This window comes from Ranitomeya variabilis, chromosome 6 (assembly GCF_051348905.1).
Source record: "Ranitomeya variabilis isolate aRanVar5 chromosome 6, aRanVar5.hap1, whole genome shotgun sequence".
Lineage (NCBI taxonomy): Eukaryota > Metazoa > Chordata > Amphibia > Anura > Dendrobatidae > Ranitomeya > Ranitomeya variabilis.
Genome location: NC_135237.1, coordinates 360,413,512 through 360,433,936, shown reverse-complemented (window position 1 = coordinate 360,433,936; position 20,425 = coordinate 360,413,512). Strand labels below are relative to the sequence as shown.

General features: G+C 43.5%; 1 long non-coding RNA gene across 1 annotated transcript in view; it reads left to right on the top strand.

The window, feature by feature from the left end:
* LOC143781175 (uncharacterized) overlaps nucleotides 1–19,132 on the top strand; it is a 37,341-nt gene extending 18,209 nt beyond the window's left edge. Inside the window, exons 2-3 of the long non-coding RNA XR_013216603.1 lie at nucleotides 12,243–12,309; nucleotides 18,658–19,132. This is a non-coding gene — a long non-coding RNA (uncharacterized LOC143781175). The remainder of the gene's footprint in view (nucleotides 1–12,242; nucleotides 12,310–18,657) is intronic.
* Nucleotides 19,133–20,425: the final 1,293 nt, after the last annotated feature.

Below are 20,425 nucleotides of genomic sequence, written 5' to 3'. Positions count from 1 at the left end.
CCACAGCATCAGGGGACCAATCGGCAACATCAGCACCCTTCTTAGTCAAATCGGTCAATGGCTTAGCAATATCCGAAAAACCAGCAATAAATCGACGATAAAAGTTAGCAAAGCCCAAAAATTTCTGAAGACTCTTAAGAGAAGAGGGCTGCGTCCAATCACAAATAGCTTGTACCTTGACAGGATCCATTTCAATGGAAGAGGGGGAAAAAATATATCCCAAAAAGGAAATCCTCTGTACCCCAAAAACACACTTAGAACCCTTCACACACAAAGAATTAGACCGCAAAACCTGAAAAACCCTCGTGACTTGCTGGACATGAGAGTCCCAGTCATCCGAAAAAATCAGAATATCATCCAGATACACAATCATAAATTTATCCAAATAATCGCGAAAAATATCATGCATAAAGGACTGGAAAACTGACGGAGCATTTGAAAGACCAAAAGGCATCACTAAATACTCAAAATGGCCCTCGGGCGTATTAAATGCGGTTTTCCACTCATCCCCCTGCCTGATTCGCACCAAATTATACGCCCCACGAAGGTCAATCTTAGAGAACCACTTGGCCCCCTTTATGCGAGCAAACAAATCAGTCAGCAACGGCAATGGGTATTGATATTTAACAGTGATTTTATTCAAAAGCCGATAATCAATACATGGTCTCAAAGAGCCGTCTTTTTTTGACACAAAGAAAAAACCGGCTCCTAAGGGAGATGACGATGGACGAATATGTCCCTTTTCCAAGGACTCCTTTATATATTCTCGCATAGCAGCATGTTCAGGCACAGACAGATTAAATAAACGACCCTTTGGGTATTTACTACCCGGGATTAAATCTATGGCACAATCGCACTCTCGGTGCGGAGGTAACGAACCAAGCTTGGATTCTTCAAAGACGTCACGATAGTCAGACAGGAACTCAGGAATTTCAGAGGGAATAGATAATGAAATGGAAACCACAGGTACATCCCCATGAGCCCCCTTACATCCCCAGCTCAACACAGACATAGCTCTCCAGTCGAGGACTGGGTTGTGAGATTGCAGCCAAGGCAATCCTAGCACCAAATCATCATGTAGATTACACAGCACCAGAAAGCGAATAATCTCCTGGTGATCCGGTTTAATACGCATAGTTACTTGTGTCCAGTATTGTGGTTTATTATTAGCCAATGGGGTGGAGTCAATCCCCTTCAGAGGAATAGGAGTCTCCAAAGGCTCTAAATCATACCCACAGCGTTTGGCAAAGGACCAATCCATAAGACTCAACGCGGCGCCAGAGTCGACATAGGCGTCCGTGGTAATAGATGACAAAGAGCAAATCAGGGTCACAGATAGAATAAACTTAGACGGTAAGGTGCAAATGGAAACAGATTTACCAAGCTTTTTAGTGCGCTTAGAGCATGCTGATATAACATGAGTAGAATCACCACAATAGAAACACAACCCATTTTTCCGTCTAAAATTCTGCCGCTCGCTTCGGGACAGAATTCTATCACACTGCATACTCTCTGGCGATTTCTCAGTGGACACCGCCAGATGGTGCACTGGTTTGCGCTCCCGCAAACGCCTATCGATCTGAATAGCCATTGTCATGGACTCATTCAGACCCGCAGGCACAGGGAACCCCAGCATAACATCCTTAATGGCATCAGAGAGACCCTCTCTGAAAGTCGCCGCCAGGGCGCACTCATTCCACTGAGTAAGCACAGACCATTTACGGAATCTTTGGCAGTAAATTTCCGCTTCATCTTGCCCCTGAGATAGGGACATCAAAGTTTTTTCTGCCTGAAGCTCCAAATGAGGTTCGTCATAAAGCAACCCCAAGGCCAGAAAAAACGCATCCACATTGAGCAACGCAGGATCCCCTGGTGTCAATGAAAAAGCCCAGTCTTGAGGGTCGCCCCGGAGCAAGGAAATCACAATCCTGACCTGCTGTGCAGGGTCTCCGGCAGAGCGAGATTTCAGGGACAAAAATAATTTGCAATTATTTCGAAAATTCTGAAACCCAGATCTATTCCCCGAGAAAAATTCCGGCAAAGGAATTCTCGGCTCAGATACAGGTGCATGACAAACAAAATCTTGCAAATTTTGTACCTTCGTGGCGAGATTATTCAAACCTGCAGTTACACTCTGAAGATCCATTACAAACAGGTGGACACAGAACCATTCAAAGATTAGAAGGAGAGAAAAAAAAAAAAAAAAAAATTTCAGCAGACTACTTATTTCTCTCCTTTCTCAGCCAAGGATTTTAACCCTTTAGTGGGCCGGTCAAACTGTCATGATCTCAATGGCAAGAGATCATAGCATCAGCATATAAAGGAACTAGCTCTTGGAAGATGGGAACTGAGCTGACCATGAACTAAACCTAACGCACAACTAGCAGTGGCCGGGTAGCATGCCTACGTTGATTCTAGATGCCCAGCACCAGCCGGAGGACTAAATAATGCTAGCAGAGGAAAATATTAGTCCTAGCTCACCTCTAGAGAAATACCCCGAAAGGAGACAGAGGCCCCCCACATGTATTGGCGGTGAATTAAGATGAAATAACAAACGTAGTATGAAAATAGGTTTAGCAAATTTGAGGTCCACTTACTACATAGCAGAAGACAGAAAGGACACTTTCATGGTCAGCTGAAAACCCTATCAAAACACCATCCAGAAATTACTTTAAAACTCTGGCATTAACTCATAACACCAGAGTGGCAATTCCTGTTCACAAGAGCTTTCCAGACACAGTAACGAAACTACAGCTGTGAACTGGAACAAAAATGCAAAAACAAACATGGACAAGAGTCCAACTTATCTAGTAGTTGTCTAGGAGCAGGAACAAGCACAGAGAGGCTTCTGATAACATTGTTGACCGGCAAGCAACTAACAGAGCAGCAAGGTTATATAGCGACTCCCACATCTTGATGGGAACAGGTGAACAGAGAAGATGAAGACACCAGTTCAATTCCACCAGTAGCCACCGGGGGAGCCCAGAATCCAAATTCACAACACCCGTTGGTCGTTGTTTTTCTCCCGTTTTGACTTTGTGGTCTCGTACCTGCCTGGTTCGAAGAACGTGAAGGCTGATGCACTTTCTAGGAGTTTTGTGCCTGATTCTCCGGGAGTCTCTGAGCCGGCTGGTATTCTCGGAGAGGGAGTGATTCTGTCTGCCATTTCCCCAGATTTGCGACGAGGGCTGCAAAAATTTCAGGCTGATAGGCCTGATCGTTGTCCACCAGAGAGATTGTTTGTCCCTGATGGATGGACCAACAGAGTTATTTCTGAGGTTCATTCTTCGGTGTTGGCGGGACATCCTGGGATTTTCGGTACCAGAGATTTGGTGGCCAGGTCCTTTTGGTGGCCTTCCTTGTCGCGGGATGTGCGTTTTTTTGTGCAGTCCTGTGGGATTTGTGCTCGGGCTAAGCCTTGCTGTTCTCGTGCCAGCGGGTTGCTTTTGCCCTTGCCTATCCCAAAGAGGCCTTGGATGCACATTTCCATGGATTTCATTTCGGATCTTCCGGTGTCTCGGAAGATGTCTGTCATCTGGGTGGTGTGCGATCGTTTTTCTAAAATGGTCCATTTGGTGCCCTTGCCTAAGTTGCCTTCCTCCTCTGATTTGGTTCCTTTGTTCTTTCAGAATGTGGTTCGTTTGCATGGCATCCCTGAGAATATTGTATCTGACAGAGGATCCCAGTTTGTGTCCAGATTCTGGCGATCCTTTTGTGCTAAGATGGGTATTGATTTGTCTTTTTCGTCGGCTTTTCATCCTCAGACTAATGGCCAGACCGAGCGAACTAATCAGACGTTAGAGACTTATTTGAGATGTTTTGTTTCTGCTGATCAGGACGACTGGGTTACCTTTTTGCCACTGGCCGAGTTTGCCCTTAATAATCGGGCTAGTTCTGCCACCTTGGTTTCACCCTTTTTCTGCAACTCTGGTTTTCATCCTCGTTTCTCCTCGGGTCAGGTTGAGCCTTCTGACTGTCCTGGGGTTGTGTTGTGAATTTGGATTCTGGGCTCCCCCGGTGGCCGCTTGTGGAATTGGACTTGTCATCCTCTTTCCTGTTTCACCTGGTTCCATCAGTAGTGGGTGTCGCTATTTAAGCTCATTTCTCTGGTGGTTTCTTGCCAGTCAACAATGTTATCTGATGCCTCTCAGTGCTTGTTCCTGCTTCTAGACTACTACTAGATAAGTTGGACTTTTGTCCATGTTTTGTTTTGCCTATTTGTTCCAGTTCACAGCTGAAGTTTTGTTACTGTGTCTGGAAAGCTCTCGTTGATCAGGGATTGCTACTCTGGCGTTATGAGTTAATGCCAGAGTTTAAGGTAATCTCTGGATGGTGTTTTGTTAGTGTTTTTCTGCTGACCATGAAAGTATACTATCTGTCTTCTGCTATCTAGTAAGCGGACCTCAAATTTGCTAAGACTATTTTCCTGCTGCGTTTGTTGTTTCATCTGAACTCACCGTCATTATATGTGGGGGGCTACTGTCTTCTTTGGAATATTTCTCTAGAGGTGAGCCAGGTCTTATATTTCCCTCTGCTAGCTATTTAGGTCTTAGGCCAGAGCTGGGCATCTAGCGATAAATAGGAAATGCTACCTGGCTATTTCTAGTTGCGCGGCAGGCTTAGTTCATGGTCAGTATAGTTCCATCTTCCGAGAGCTTGTCCCTCTATAGGCTTGCTATGATCTCTGCCTGCAGAGATCATGACAGTTTGACCGGCCTAATTCTTTATGTGTGAAGGGGTCTAAGTGCGTTTTTGGGGTCCAGAAAATTTCCTTTTTGGGGTATATTTTTTCTCCCTCTTCCATTGAGATGGATCCCGTCAAGGTGCAAGCTATTTGTGACTGGACTCAGCCCTCCTCTCTTAAGGGTCTTCAGAGATTTTTGGGCTTTGCCAACTTTTACCGCCGATTTATTGCTGGTTTTTCGGATGTCGTTAAACCACTGACTGATTTGACCAGACAAGGCGCTGATGTTGCTAATTGGTCCCCTCATGCTGTAGAGGCCTTTCAGGAGCTTAAGCGCCGTTTTGCCTCTGCCCCTGTGTTGCGTCAGCCTGATGTGAATCTGCCTTTTCAGGTTGAGGTTGACGCTTCGGAGATCGGAGCTGGGGCAGTGTTGTCGCAGAAAGGTTCCGACTGCTCCGTCATTAGGCCTTGTGCCTTCTTTTCTCGCAAATTTTCGCCCGCAGAGCGGAATTATGATGTTGGGAATCGGGAGCTTTTGGCCATGAAGTGGGCGTTTGAGGAGTGGCGCCATTGGCTCGAGGGGGCTAGGCATCAGGTGGTGGTATTGACTGACCACAAAAATTTGATTTATCTTGAGACTGCCAGACGCCTGAATCCTAGACAGGCGCGCTGGTCTTTATTTTTTTCTCGCTTTAATTTTGTGGTGTCATACCTACCGGGTTCTAAGAATGTTAAGGCAGATGCCCTTTCTAGGAGTTTTGACCCGGACTCTCCTGGTAATTCTGAACCCACAGGTATCCTTAGGGAGGGAGTAATTTTGTCGGCCGTTTCTCCTGATCTGCGGCGGTCCTTGCAAGAGTTTCAGGCGGATAGACCGGATCGTTGTCCGCCTGATAGACTGTTTGTTCCGGATGATTGGACCAGCAGAGTCATCTCTGAGGTACATTCTTCTGCATTGGCAGGTCATCCCGGTATTTTTGGTACCAGGGATTTGGTGGCAAGATCCTTCTGGTGGCCTTCCCTGTCACGAGATGTGCGAGTCTTTGTGCAGTCATGTGACGTTTGTGCTCGGGCCAAGTCTTGTAGTTCTCGGGCTAGCGGACTGCTGTTGCCCTTGCCTATTCCTAAGAGGCCTTGGACACACATCTCGATGGATTTTATTTCAGATCTGCCTGTTTCCCAGAAGATGTCTGTCATCTGGGTGGTATGTGACCGTTTCTCTAAAATGGTCCATTTGGTTCCTCTGCCCAAGTTGCCTTCTTCTTCTGAGTTGGTTCCTCTGTTTTTTCAGAATGTTGTCCGATTGCACGGTATTCCTGAGAATATTGTTTCTGACAGAGGTACCCAATTTGTGTCTAGATTTTGGCGGGCATTCTGTGCTAGGATGGGCATAGATTTGTCTTTTTCATCTGCTTTTCACCCTCAGACTAATGGCCAGACCGAGCGGACTAATCAGACCCTGGAGACATATCTGAGGTGTTTTGTCTCTGCTGACCAGGATGATTGGGTTGCTTTTTTGCCATTGGCAGAGTTCGCCCTCAATAATCGGGCCAGCTCTTCCACCTTAGTGTCCCCGTTTTTCTGTAATTCGGGGTTTCACCCTCGATTTTCCTCCGGTCAGGTGGAATCCTCGGATTGTCCTGGAGTGGATGCGGTGGTGGAGAGATTGCATCACATCTGGGGGCAGGTTATGGACAATTTGAAGTTGTCCCAGGAGAAGACTCAGCGTTTTGCCAACCGTCATCGTCGTGTTGGTTCTCGGCTTTGTGTTGGAGATTTGGTGTGGTTGTCTTCTCGTTTTGTCCCTATGAGGGTCTCTTCTCCTAAGTTTAAACCTCGGTTCATCGGCCCTTATAGAATATTGGAGATTCTTAATCCTGTTTCTTTCCGTTTGGACCTCCCTGCGTCCTTTTCCATTCATAACGTTTTTCATCGGTCGTTATTGCGCAGGTATGAGGTACCTGTGGTACCTTCAGTTGAGCCTCCTGCTCCGGTGTTGGTTGAGGGTGAGTTGGAGTACGTTGTGGAGAAAATTTTGGACTCTCGTGTTTCCAGACGGAGACTCCAGTATCTGGTCAACTGGAAGGGTTACGGCCAGGAGGATAATTCGTGGGTCAATGCATCTGATGTTCATGCTTCTGATCTTGTTCGTGCCTTCCATAGGGCTCATCCTGGTCGCCCTGGTGGATCTGGTGAGGGTTCGGTGCCCCCTCCTTGAGGGGGGGGTACTGTTGTGAATTTGGATTCTGGGCTCCCCCGGTGGCCGCTTGTGGAATTGGACTTGTCATCCTCTTTCCTGTTTCACCTGGTTCCATCAGTAGTGGGTGTCGCTATTTAAGCTCATTTCTCTGGTGGTTTCTTGCCAGTCAACAATGTTATCTGATGCCTCTCAGTGCTTGTTCCTGCTTCTAGACTACTACTAGATAAGTTGGACTTTTGTCCATGTTTTGTTTTGCCTATTTGTTCCAGTTCACAGCTGAAGTTTTGTTACTGTGTCTGGAAAGCTCTCGTTGATCAGGGATTGCTACTCTGGCGTTATGAGTTAATGCCAGAGTTTAAGGTAATCTCTGGATGGTGTTTTGTTAGTGTTTTTCTGCTGACCATGAAAGTATACTATCTGTCTTCTGCTATCTAGTAAGCGGACCTCAAATTTGCTAAGACTATTTTCCTGCTGCGTTTGTTGTTTCATCTGAACTCACCGTCATTATATGTGGGGGGCTACTGTCTTCTTTGGAATATTTCTCTAGAGGTGAGCCAGGTCTTATATTTCCCTCTGCTAGCTATTTAGGTCTTAGGCCAGAGCTGGGCATCTAGCGATAAATAGGAAATGCTACCTGGCTATTTCTAGTTGCGCGGCAGGCTTAGTTCATGGTCAGTATAGTTCCATCTTCCGAGAGCTTGTCCCTCTATAGGCTTGCTATGATCTCTGCCTGCAGAGATCATGACAGGGTTGATTCTGTGGTGGATAGGTTGCAGCGGATTTGGAACCATGTGGTGGACAATTTGAAATTGTCACAAGACAAGGCCCAGCGGTTTGCCAACCGCTGCCGCAGTGTGGGTCCCCGACTTCGTGTTGGGGATTTGGTTTGGTTGTCTTCTCGGCATGTTCCTTTGAAAGTCTCCTCTCCTAAGTTCAAGCCTCGCTTTATCGGTCCTTATAAGATTTTGGAAATCCTTAACCCGGTGTCTTTTCGCTTGGACCTTCCAGCGTCTTTTGCTATTCATAATGTGTTCCATAGGTCCTTGTTGCGGCGGTACGTGGTGCCTATGGTTCCTGCTGTTGAGCCTCCTGCCCCGGTTTTGGTTGAGGGCGAGTTGGAGTACGTGGTGGAGAAGATTCTGGATTCTCGTATCTCTAGACGGAAACTCCATTATTTAGTTAAGTGGAAAGGCTATTAGTCAGGAGGATAATTCCTGGGTTGTCGCCTCTGATGTTCATGCGACTGATTTGGTTCATGCCTTTCACTCTGCTCATCCTGATCGCCCTGGGGGTCTTGGTGAGGGTTCGGTGACCCCTCCTCAAGGGGGGGGGTACTGTTGTGAACTGTGTTTCTGGGCTCCCTCTGGTGGTCACTAACGGTATTGTGTTAGGTATGTCTTGTTGCAGGCCTGAGCTCCAGCTGTGTCGTTAAGCAGCGGGTGTTTCCTATTTGAGTCTCCTCTGGACTCAGTCTCTTGCCTGGCATCGTTGTATCCAGACCTATTTGGTCTCCTCCGGATTCCTTTCAGTCTGCCTCATGCAAGAAAAGCTAAGTCTGTTTTGTACAATTTGGATCGTTTGCATTATTCAGTGTTTTTGTCCAGCTTGCTTTACATTTGATTTTTGACTCGCTGGAAGCTCTAGGGGGCTGATATTCTCCCTCCACACCGTCAGTCGGTGTGGGGGTTCTTGAATGTTCAGCGTGGATGTTTTGTAGGGTTTTCTGCTAACCGCATAGTCCACTATCTATTTTCTGCTATCTAGACTATTGGGCCTCACTTTGCTGAATCTAGTTCATCTCTACGTTTGTGTTTTCCTCTTGCCTCACCGTTATTATTTGTTGGGGGCTTTCTATATCTTTGGGGTTCAATTTCTCTGGAGGCAAGCGAGGTCTTATTTTTTCCCTCTAGGGGTAGTCAGTTCTCCGGCTGGCTCGAGACGTCTAGAACCAACGTAGGCACGTTCATCGGCTACTTTTAGTTGTTTGTGTCAGGATCAGGTATGCGGTTAGCCCAGTTTCCACCTCCCTAGAGCAGTATTTACATTTTTGCTATCTTGCCGGAATATCAGAGATCCTTTGCCATTGGGATCATAACAGCTGCCTATCCTTTGGGGGTCTGCTCTGAGGCAAGATAGCATTCCTATTTCCATCTATAGGGGTATTTAGTCCTCCGGCTGTGTCGAGGTGTCTAGGGTTTGTTAGGCACACCCCACGGCTACTTCTAGTTGCGGTGTTAGTTCAGGATTTGCGGTCAGTACAGGTTCCACCGACTCCAGAGAAAGTTTTCATGCGGCTCCAAGGTCACCAGATCATAACAGCAGTCACTCTGTGTGACTTCAGACTTATGAATCTGCTCAGTGCATGCGCTGCGTGGATCCACCAATTTCAGACCCAGGACTGAAGGGTTTATATGAGTTATACATAACCCCGGACAGTGGGCACGGCCTCGCCCCATACTCTTGTATTGTTGTAGTGATGCAGACAACCATAGTGTCTGCAGACTTATTGGTTTTGACTGGACAACTCCTTTAAGGACCTGAACTGGGAGATCAAGACCACCATTCATTTTTTATAATCTTTCATACAATCTGGTTTAGGGGTCATTATTGTGGTACCTTGTACACTGATGAGAGTGTTGCTGTTTCCATGTAATGTAATCAAGGTAAGGACACACCGCTTGGCCTCATACTTGACTATCAACATAATCTTGCTATATTGGGATCTGCTTTCACTCTTTCTGAGTAGTTGCTCAGTTAGCGACCTAGGCAGGGACTCTAATTGCAGACAAATGAAAGCGGATAGAAAAATCAAGTCAATTGAAAACTTGCTCATTTTCATGTTTTTATCTAATTAAAACAATTTAATAACTTGAGCATACCCCTATAAATCCTCTAAGTTGTGAAGTTGTAGGGCATCCATGGATCGGACTTGGACTTGTATTTTAGATGCTTGATTTGTGCATGGTGTCACATGCTGATGTACCTCACAAAAGAAAAACTTGAAGAGTGGAATGCTGATATAGGGGTGGTACTCCTTGTCCACCAATAAACACAAAATTTTCCACTCACTCCTAGGTCATGGGATTAAACTGTGGTGTCTATCCCTTGGTAAACATGCGGGTGCACTTTGAGGTACTCTTGCACAGTTTATACATTTTTATGGCCATGTGGTAAATTGGAGAGTTATAAGATATCCCCACTCCAATACTACTACATTATCCCCACTTTAAGACTACTACACTAGCCTTATATATAGAGAGTGCAACGCCTCAAAACTTCATCATTTCCACCAGATAGACAAGGCTCTAATTACTTCATGATGTAGTGGGGTTTTAAGCTAAAATCAGCTGACAAAAAAAATCTAATTGTACTCTGAAATTTACCAAATCCTCATAGAAAAAGACTTTGAAAAAGTCAACTTCTGTGCGGCCTACAGTATCAAATTGGATTCCTGAGCTGCCCAAAAAATTAGGAATCTGAAGCTCATCATTACTATAGAACAAAAACTGTGTACAACATTTGCAAAAAAAAGTAAGTCTGTAGCTGTCTAAAAATTAACTAACCCTAAAAAAATCAATTCTAATTATACCATTTACTAGATGGTGGCCCAATTCTAACACATCGGGTATTCTAGAATATGTGTGCGTAGTGTATAGCACAGCCCACGCAGTACATTGCACAGCCACGCAGTACATTGCGCAGCCCACGCAGTACATTGCGCAGCCCACGCAGTACATTGCCCAGCCAACGCAGTACATTGCCCAGCCAACGCAGTACATTGCGCAGCCCATGCAGTACATTGCGCAGCCCACGCAGTACATTGCGCAGCCCACATAGTACATTGCGCAGCCCACGTTGTATATTGCGCAGCCCACGTATATTGCGCAGCCCACGTAGTACATTGCGCAGCCCACGTTGTACATTGCGCAGCCCATGTACATTGCACAGCCCACGTTGTACATTGCGCAGCCCACATTGTACATTGCGCAGCGCACGTAGTATATTGCGCAGCCCACGTTGTATATTGCGCAGCCCACATTGTATATTGCGCAGCGCACGTTGTATATTGCGCAGCCCACGTTGTATATTGCGCAGCCCACGTAGTATATTGCGCAGTCCACATAGTATATTGCGCAGCCCACGTAGTATATTGCGCAGCCCATGTTGTACATTGCCCAGCCCACATTGTACATTGCGCAGCCCACATTGTACATTGCGCAGCCCACGTTGTATATTGCGCAGCCCACGTAGTATATTGTGCAGTCCATGTAGTATATTGCGCAGTCCACGTTGTATATTGCGCAGCCCATGTTGTATATTGTGCAGCCCACGTAGTATATTGCGCAGCCCACGTAGTATATTGCGCAGCCCACGTTGTATATTGCGCAGCCCACGTTGTATATTGCACAGCCCACGTTGTATATAGCAATGTGGGCATGATATCCCTGTTAAAAAAAAGAATTAAAATAAAAAATAGTTACATACTCACCTTTAGTTGGCGCCTGGATGCAGGAAGCGGTTACCGACGCTTGGGATCCACCGAAGCTCTGCCGAGCCGCTCGTGCTGGCCGCCATCTTCCGTTCCCAGGATGCATTGCGAAATTACCCAGATGACTTAGCGGTCTCGCAAGACCTTCTGGGTAATTTCGCAATGCATCGCCGGGAATGGAAGATGGCGGCCGGCGTGAGCGGCTCGGCGGACTACCGAGGGTGAGTATAGCAGGGGTTTTTTTTAAATTATTTTTAACATTACATTTTTTTACTATTGATGCCGCATAGGCACACAGGGTTGGGGACACACAGGGTTAATAGCAGCGGTTACGGAGTGCGTTACCCGTGGCATAACGCAGTCCGTTACCGCCGCCATTAACCCTGTGTGAGCGGTGACCGGAGGGGAGTATGCGGGCGCCGGGCAGTGAGTGCGGGGAGTAAGGAGCGGCCATTTTCTTTCGGACTGTGCGCATCGCTGATTGGTCGTGGCAATGGTCATGGGCGTTTTGCCACGACCAATCTGTGACTTGGATTCCATGACAGACAGAGGCCGCGACCAATGAATATCTGTGACAGACATAAAGACAGACAGAAGGACAGACAGACAGATGAAAGTGACCCTTAGACAATTATATAGTAGATAGTCAGTGAGTTTTATCAGATGTTATTGGTGTCCGCTATGTAACAAATCTTCAGCTGACTTATTTTTGTCTGTTTTTGGTTTCCTGTCCTATGCAGCACAGAACTGTAAATATGAGTGCATGTGAAAGTCTAAAATATCCTTTACAGATAACCCCCCTCCCTTCATTGTTTGGAAACATTGCATAAAGTTCATGTTGCGTTTTCTTTTCAAAAATTGTCAATCAGCCAAAGCCAGCTCACGCCTGGAGTATGAGTGTCCGACGAATCAAAGCTTAATGCAACAAGACTGCAGGTAGATAACCATTTTGGCAAGTTACCTCTTCCACAACCGTTTCTGTGCTTAGGTTACTAAATCACATAAACTGAACTACACAGTGTTTATAGAGGGCCAGGTGCAAGCGGCGTAATCTTATCTGCCATTTGTTTTAGGCAGCTGCAACTGTTGTTATCTGTTAATAAGTTACTATATTCCGTTTTAATGTTTGATTTTTGTATTTTCTTTGACATTTATCTTTCTAGAGAGATATATTAATAATTTGCAAGTTGACGTTATTTACTCCAGCTAACTGTAGATATGTGCAACCTCTGGGGTGGCATCAAATCTGTATAGAAGCATATACTCTAATCATTTGAACTATTCTCTTTTTATTACAAATCTGTCAGTTACAGTACATTTTACTGAACTTGTCACTGATAAAGCCATATGTTTCCTTATGCCACAGAAAATGCTCTTAATATGATATGTCCTATATGTTACAAGAAATTAGATATTATGAACTTTATTACCTTGTAAAGGTTTATGTTAAGAAGAATAAGTAATAAAGAGAACTAAAATCATAGCTTTAGACACTGAACCAATAAATTTATTCTTCTATTTTTTCGCCAATATACACTACATGAATAAAAGTATTGGGAGTGTGATGAGTCTGTTGCCTGCCTGAGAGCGTTACCTGCCTAATTGCATTGTGCCAGACTAAATTTGTTGGTGAAAGGCTAATGCTATGGGTTGTTTTTCAGGTGTTGGTTTAAGCCGCTTAATCCCAGTGGTGGAAGGAAATCTTAATGCTTTGGCATACCAAGACATTTTGGACAACTGTATGTTTCTAACACTGTGGGAACAATTTGGGGCAGGTCCTTTCATGTTCCAGCATGACTGTGCTCCAGTGCACATAGCAAGGTTCATAAAGTCATGGTTGAGTTACTTTTAAGTGGAAAAACTTTATTGGCCTACACAGAGCCTTAAAGGGAACCTGTAAGCGGGATTGTGCACAGTAGCCTACACACACTGTCAGGTCAGCGCCATTATACTGATTAAAATGATACCTTGCTTGATGAAATCCATCTTGTGGTTGTTTAATCTTTATTTTCAGTTTTTGAGCAAGTACAAAAAAAAATTTGAAAATTGCGCCCGCCGCATCTGTCCTGTGCAGTAGCAGCTATCGCTGTGTATAGAGGTCTGATAGCTGCAATTGCACAGGTGCTGACAGCATCATCTTGCTGGAGAAGAAAAAAAAATTCCTCCTCCAAGATGGCACCGCATGCGCAGTAGCAACTATCGGAGATCTCCTTTGGAATGCTTACAATTGAGACTAAGATCCAGATCCTTTCATCCAACATTAACCCCTTAGTGACAGAGCCAATTTGGTACTTAATGACCAAGCCAAGTTTTACAATTCTGACCACTGCCACTTTATGAAGGTATAGCTCAAGAATGCTTCAACGTATCACACTGATTCTGAGATTGTATTTTTGTGACATATTGTACTTCATGTTAGTGGTAAAATTTCTTTGATATATAGTTGTGCTCAAAAGCTTACATACCCCGGCAGATTTTTTTCTTTTTTGGCCTTTTTTTCAGAGAATATGAATAGTAACACTAAAACTTTTTCTCCACTCATGGTTACTGGTTGGGTGAAGCCATTTATTTGCAAACTACTGTGTTTCCTCATTTTAAATCATAATAACAAGCCAAAACATCCAAATGACCATGATCAAAAGTTCACATAACCCATTTCTTAATACCGTGTATTGCCCCCTCTAACATCAATGACAGCTTGAAGACTTTTGTGGTAGTTGTGGATTAGGTTCTTTATTTTCTCAGATGGTAAAGATGCACACTCTTTTGGCAAAAAGTCTCCAGTTCCTGTAAATTCCTGGGCTGCCGAGCATGAACTGCGTGCTTGAGATCTCCCCAGAGTGGCTCAATGATATTTAAGTCAGGAGACTGCGATGGCCACTCCAGAACCTTCACTTTGTTTTTCTGTAGCCAGTGACAGGTCGACTTGGCCTTGTGATTTGGATCATTGTCATGTTTGAACGTCCAAGTACATCCCATGCACAGCTTCTGGGGTGATGATTGCAAATTTGCCTCCAGTATTTGCTGATAACATACTGCATTCATCTTTCCTTCAACTATGACTAAGTTTCATGTACCTTTGTAGCTCACACATCCACAAAACATCAGTGATCCACCTCTGTGCTTTAAAGTAGGAATGGCGTTGCTTTCATCACAGGCCTTGTTGACCTCTCTCCAAATGTAACGTTTATGGTTGTGGCCAAAAAGTTCAATTTTGGTCTCATCACTCCAAATTACCTTGTTCCAGAAGTTTTGAGGTTTGTCTCTGTGCTATTTTGCATACTGTAGTCAAGATACTTTGTGGCATTTGCGCAGTAATGGCTTTCTTCTGGCGACTCGACTATGCAGACCATTTTTCTTCAAGTGCCTCCTTATTGTGTATCTTGAAACAGCCACATCACTTTAAAGAGTCCATAATAACAGGGTCTGTGCCACAGGACTGGCGTATAGCAAATGTGGTGCCAATATTCAAAAGGGGGACAAAAACTGAACTCGGTAATTATAGGCCAGTAAGCTTAACCTCTACTGTGGGTAAAATCCTGGAGGGTCTTCTAAGAGATGCTATACTGGAGTATCTGAAGAGGAATAACCTCATGACCCAGTATCAGCACGGGTTTACTATGGACCGTTCATGTCAGACTAATTTGATCAGCTTCTATGAAGAAGTAAGTTCCGGACTGGACCAAGGGAACGCAGTGGACGTAGTATGTATGGACTTTTCAAAAGCTTTTGATACGGTGCCACACAAAAGGTTGATACATAAAATGAGAATAATGGGGATAGGGGAAAATATGTGTAAGTGGGTTGAGAGCTGGCTCAGGAATAGGAAACAAAGGGTGGTTATTAATGGAGCACACTTGGACTGGGTCGCGGTTAACAGTGGGGTACCACAGGGGTCAGTATTGGGCCCTCTTCTTTTTAACATATTTATTAATGACCTTGTAGGGGGCATTCAGAGTAGAATTTCAATATTTGCAGATGACACTAAACTCTGCAGGGTAATCAATACAGGGAAGGACAATTTTATATTACATGTACATTACATTATATTACATTATATGTACCAGTTATGACTTGTATTGTTTAAGATTATTGTACTTGTTTTTATTATGTATAAACCTCCTCACATGTAAAGCGCCATGGAATAAATGGCGCTATAACAATAAATAATAATAATAATAATTTATGTAAACTAGAAGATTGGGCTGATAAATGGCAAATGAGCTTTAATGGGGATAAATGTAAGGTCATGCACTTGGGTAGAAGTAATAAGATGTATAACTATGTGCTTAATTCTAAAACTCTGGGCAAAACCATCAATGAAAAAGACCTGGGTGTATGGGTGGATGACAAACTCATAATCAGTGGCCAGTGTCAGGCAGCTGCTACAAAGGCAAGTAAAATAATGGGATGTATTAAAAGAGGCATAGATGCTCATGAGGAGAACATAATTTTACCTCTATACAAGTCAGTAGTTCGACCACACTTAGAATACTGTGCACAGTTCTGGTCTCCGGTGTATAAGAAAGACATAGCTGAATTAGAGCAGGTGCAGAGAAGAGCGACCAAGGTTATTAGAGGACTGGGGGGTCTGCAATACCAAGACAGGTTATTACACTTGGGGCTATTTAGTTTGGAAAAACGAAGACTAAGGGGTGATCTTATTTTAATGTATAAATATATGAGGGGACAGTACAAAGACCTTTCGGATGATCTTTTTAATCATAGACCTGAGACAGGGACAAGGGGGCATCCTCTACGTCTGGAGGAAAGAAGGTTTAAGCATAATAACAGATGCAGATTCTTTACTGTAAGAGCAGTGAAACTATGGAACTCTCTGCCGTATGATGTTGTAATGAGTGATTCATTACTTAAATTTAAGAGGGGACTGGATACCTTTCTGGAAAAGTATAATGTTACAGGGTATATAAACTAGATTCCTTGATAGGGCGTTGATCCAGGGAACTAGTCTGATTGCCGTATGTGGAGTCGGGAAGGAATTTTTTTCCCCAATGTGGAGCTTACTCCTTGCCACATGGGTTTTTTTTGCCTTCCTCTGGATCAACATGTTAGGGCATGTTAGGTTAGGCTATGGGTTGAACTAGATGGACTTAAAGTCTTCCTTCAACCTTAATAACTATGTAACTATGTACCTAGTTTTCAGAGAGTTCAGTATTTCACCTGTTATTTGTGAGTTCTTCTTTGCATCCCAAACAATTTTTTTGACAAAATTTTTGTTGGTCTACCTGACCGTGGTTTTGTTTTTACAGAGCCCCTGATTTTCCATTTGTTAATCACAGTTTCAACACTGCTGACTGGCATTATCAATTCCTTGGATATCTTTTTGTATCCCTTTGCTGTTTTATAAAGTTCAACTACCTTTTCCAGTAGATCCATTGACAATTCTTTTACTTTCCCCATGACTCACAATCCAGAAACGTCAGTGGCTAGATGAAAGATGCAAGACTCTGGATCCCAGAAACTCACTCAGCTTTTATGCACACACACACTAATTACAAGCAAACAGGTCACAGGTGAGGATGTCACCTTTAGTAGCCATTCAAACAGCAAAAAAGTGTGTGGGAGAGTGGCGCAAGGTGCCGAGAGGCTAATAGTTCTGCAGCGAATTGAACAATTACCACAAAAAATTGTTTCTTGCATATATGTATATATGTGTATATAAACATATATAGAAATTTTCGCTGAATATAGCCGGTAAAATGAAAGATGGTAATCAGAAAACCTTTGGAAGGACCCACCTAAATAAATGTTAGTACAGGTACTTAGACCTAATGGTGAAGACGCAAATGTAGTTTAGCAGTTAGTAGTGAGCTTTTGAGCCCATAATGAACAGTACGTATGGTTTAAAATAGCTCAGTTCTTACTCCAATGTTGAAGCCGTGGGAGGAGAAGCCGTGGGAGGAGGAAATAGATGATCCACAGCGGTGTAGATGGGGTAAAGAAAGTCTTTCAAATCATACCAGATGGCTGCCCCAGCCGGTGGCAGCGTATCCTTCTGGAACTAACAGCGTGCGGTGGGATCCAAACAGATAGGTGCCTCACAATGTGCGAGCAGTGAGAGCAACACGTCTGAAGGACCTGCATGATGTAGTGAGTAACATGACCGCGCGTGTGACTAGAGGGAGAGTACGGATAGTGGTAAGGACCATAAACCAACCCGTTTCGGAGACGTCTGTCTCCTTCCTCAGGGAACTCAGCCATTCAAACCCATTTGTGTCAAATTCTGTGCATGTTATCAGGCCAAAATCACCATGGTATATGAACTTTTGATCAGGGTCAATTGGATGTTTTGAGTTGTCATTATGATTTAAAAAGAGAAAACTCTGTAGCTTGACGATAAATGCCTTCACCCAACCACTAACCATGAGTGGAGAAACAGATTTGGTGTTATCATTCATACTCTCTAAACTTTTGAGCACAACTGAAACTTGCTTTTATTTCTGAAAAAAAAAACGAAATTTGGCAAAAATTTTGCAAATTGTGTAATTTGCAAACTTTTAATTTCTGCACCCTTAAATCAGAGATTGGTGTCACACAAAATAGTTAATAAATAACATTTCTGATATAAAGATGCCGATTAATTTACAATTCAAAGACCTGCATGCCCACATATGTGGTATGGGGAGGTTGATCCTGTTTTCAGATTCCCGCTAAGGCTATGTGCACACGTTGCGGATTAGGCTTAGGAATTTCTGGTGCGGATTCTGTCTCTCCTTGCAGAAAACGCACCTGCGGTTTTTTGTGCGGTTCCGCAGCGGTTTTTTTTGTGCGTTTTTGCTGTGGTTTTCTTGCAGATTTGCTGCGGTTTTTACCCCTGTGGTTTTCTATAATGGAGTGGGTACAAAAACGCTGCAGATTCACAAAAAAGAATTGACATGCTATTTCTTTAAAACCGCAGCGTTTCCACAGTGGATTTTCCGCAAAGTGTGCACAGCATTTTTTTTTTTCATTGATTTACATTGTACTGTAAATCAATTGCGGATCTGCAGCGTTTCTGCACCTCAAAAAACGCTGCGGATCCGCAGCAAATCCGCAACGTGTGCACATACCCTAAGTGTTTAAGTTTTAGTTACAGATGTCTTTAGGTTTTGTAGTGTAGTATCTCATACTAACATATCCCTTTATAGTATGTAGTTGATTTATCCCAGCTTTGTTATACTTTGTGACAGCTGCTCAGCATAAAATAAATGACTGTTATTATAGTACCATTTTGCAGCGTTAAATACTGACCTTGTTAAATTTAATTCTATTATCTTTCAATAGACAAGAATGCAAATGAAATAGCACTGTGGAATGCCGTGTTTTCATGCGAAAGAAATACACACGAATGACGTGTAATCCAAGTGGCTGCAGACAGCACGGGTCACTGCAGTCGGAGTGCTATTCAATAACGTTCCAGCAAAATTTCACTACAAATCCAACCACTTCATATTGAGAGTTACACATTAATTCTTTTACTTTGTGCGTTTTAATGTGATGGGTTCAGACAGCAGTCTCTTTCACTAGATATGCCTCGGCATAGTCAAAACTTTAATGACAGTCCTGAGATGTAAATGGGATGGAATTGTCAGCATAATTGGCTAAAAGCATGCAACATCCTTTGCTTTCAGCTTAAAACAACAATTGAGAAAACATACCAACATTAACAGAAAGGAACAGAAGGAAAAGAGGACACTGATATATGTCAACTGTTCTTACTGTAATGATTTCCTAAATCAAATACAACTGTTCAAACCTACTGTCCTATTTTGTCTTCATTTGGCATATGGGATGACAAGAATAGAATGACTTCTGTACTGTAGCCCATATGATCAAATGCATAAACTGTGATCTTATTCCTAATTATAAACTGCAAATCTTGACATTTGTCAAGATGCAGGTAATAATATCTCCAGAATAGATTCAATTCACTTGAGAAATAAAGTCATTTTGCCTATGCATCATTATTACCATCAGTACATTTATGCATGATTTAAAGCAAGCATTTACGACATATTGAGGACCCTTTTTATCACACGAATAAATATGAATATTGATGTACTTTAAAAAAAAATGTTCTCTCATACTGCAGTAAACATTAAAAAGGTGCTACATTTTTTTAGTCGTCTAGAGTGAAAAACAATAATAAATAAAATGTATACCGTATGTATGTTTTTGTCATGCACTAAAATGTCCTGTGCGAGTGTTCATGTTATTCTGATTCTCAGAAAAATATTGGTTTTTTTTACATAAATTGTATCCTTAGTGAACACTCAGACCCCCCCTAGTCATCACACAGTTTTCCTGTTTTCTCCAGAATTATAGAATACATATTGATCAAAAATGTTGTAATAATTGCTTAAATTATTGCCAAATTTTTGTGCTACTCCAATGGATGATCTGTGAGTTTCCAAATTTTGATCCTTTAACTGAACTGAATCACATGGCAGTCAGGCGCACTGACACTTGTCAAAATGTATAGCAATGGCTGAAGTATATCAAAAGTTTTCATATTATTATTACTGAATGCTCCTCCATGCATATTCAGTACCAACTAAAAGACATAAGGCTATGTATGTTAGGTGTCGAGTTACCGTCACTGCACTGAGGGAATCTCGAACCATGTCTGCTGTGGTCTCCCATTCTTCTCCAGCCGCAGTGGAACCTGCTCAGCGGAGACGTCGGTCCCAGCGTCTGGTTCAGCCTGATACTGTGTGAATGGTTGCTGCTGACTTTCCAGGCTCTACCCTTGTAGCCAGCACTGGTCAGCAGCGAGCAGGCTTTTCTGGAACTAAGTCCTGCTTTTCACTCACTGAGCATGCCCACGGGAGGTCCTCTCATTGGAGGTCGGGGGTCACACGCTCAGGCCCTGTTGCAGCTCCTATTGGTCCACCAGTAAGGTCCTGTAGAGCTGCAACTATAAAAGGTTTGCATGGCCGCACGGCCATGCGCTAGTATCAAATGTGTTTGGCTTATGCCAGTGGATACTATACCACTCTATACATATGTGATGTGAGGCTGTAGCTTTGGGACTGTACACTCAGGTAGGCAG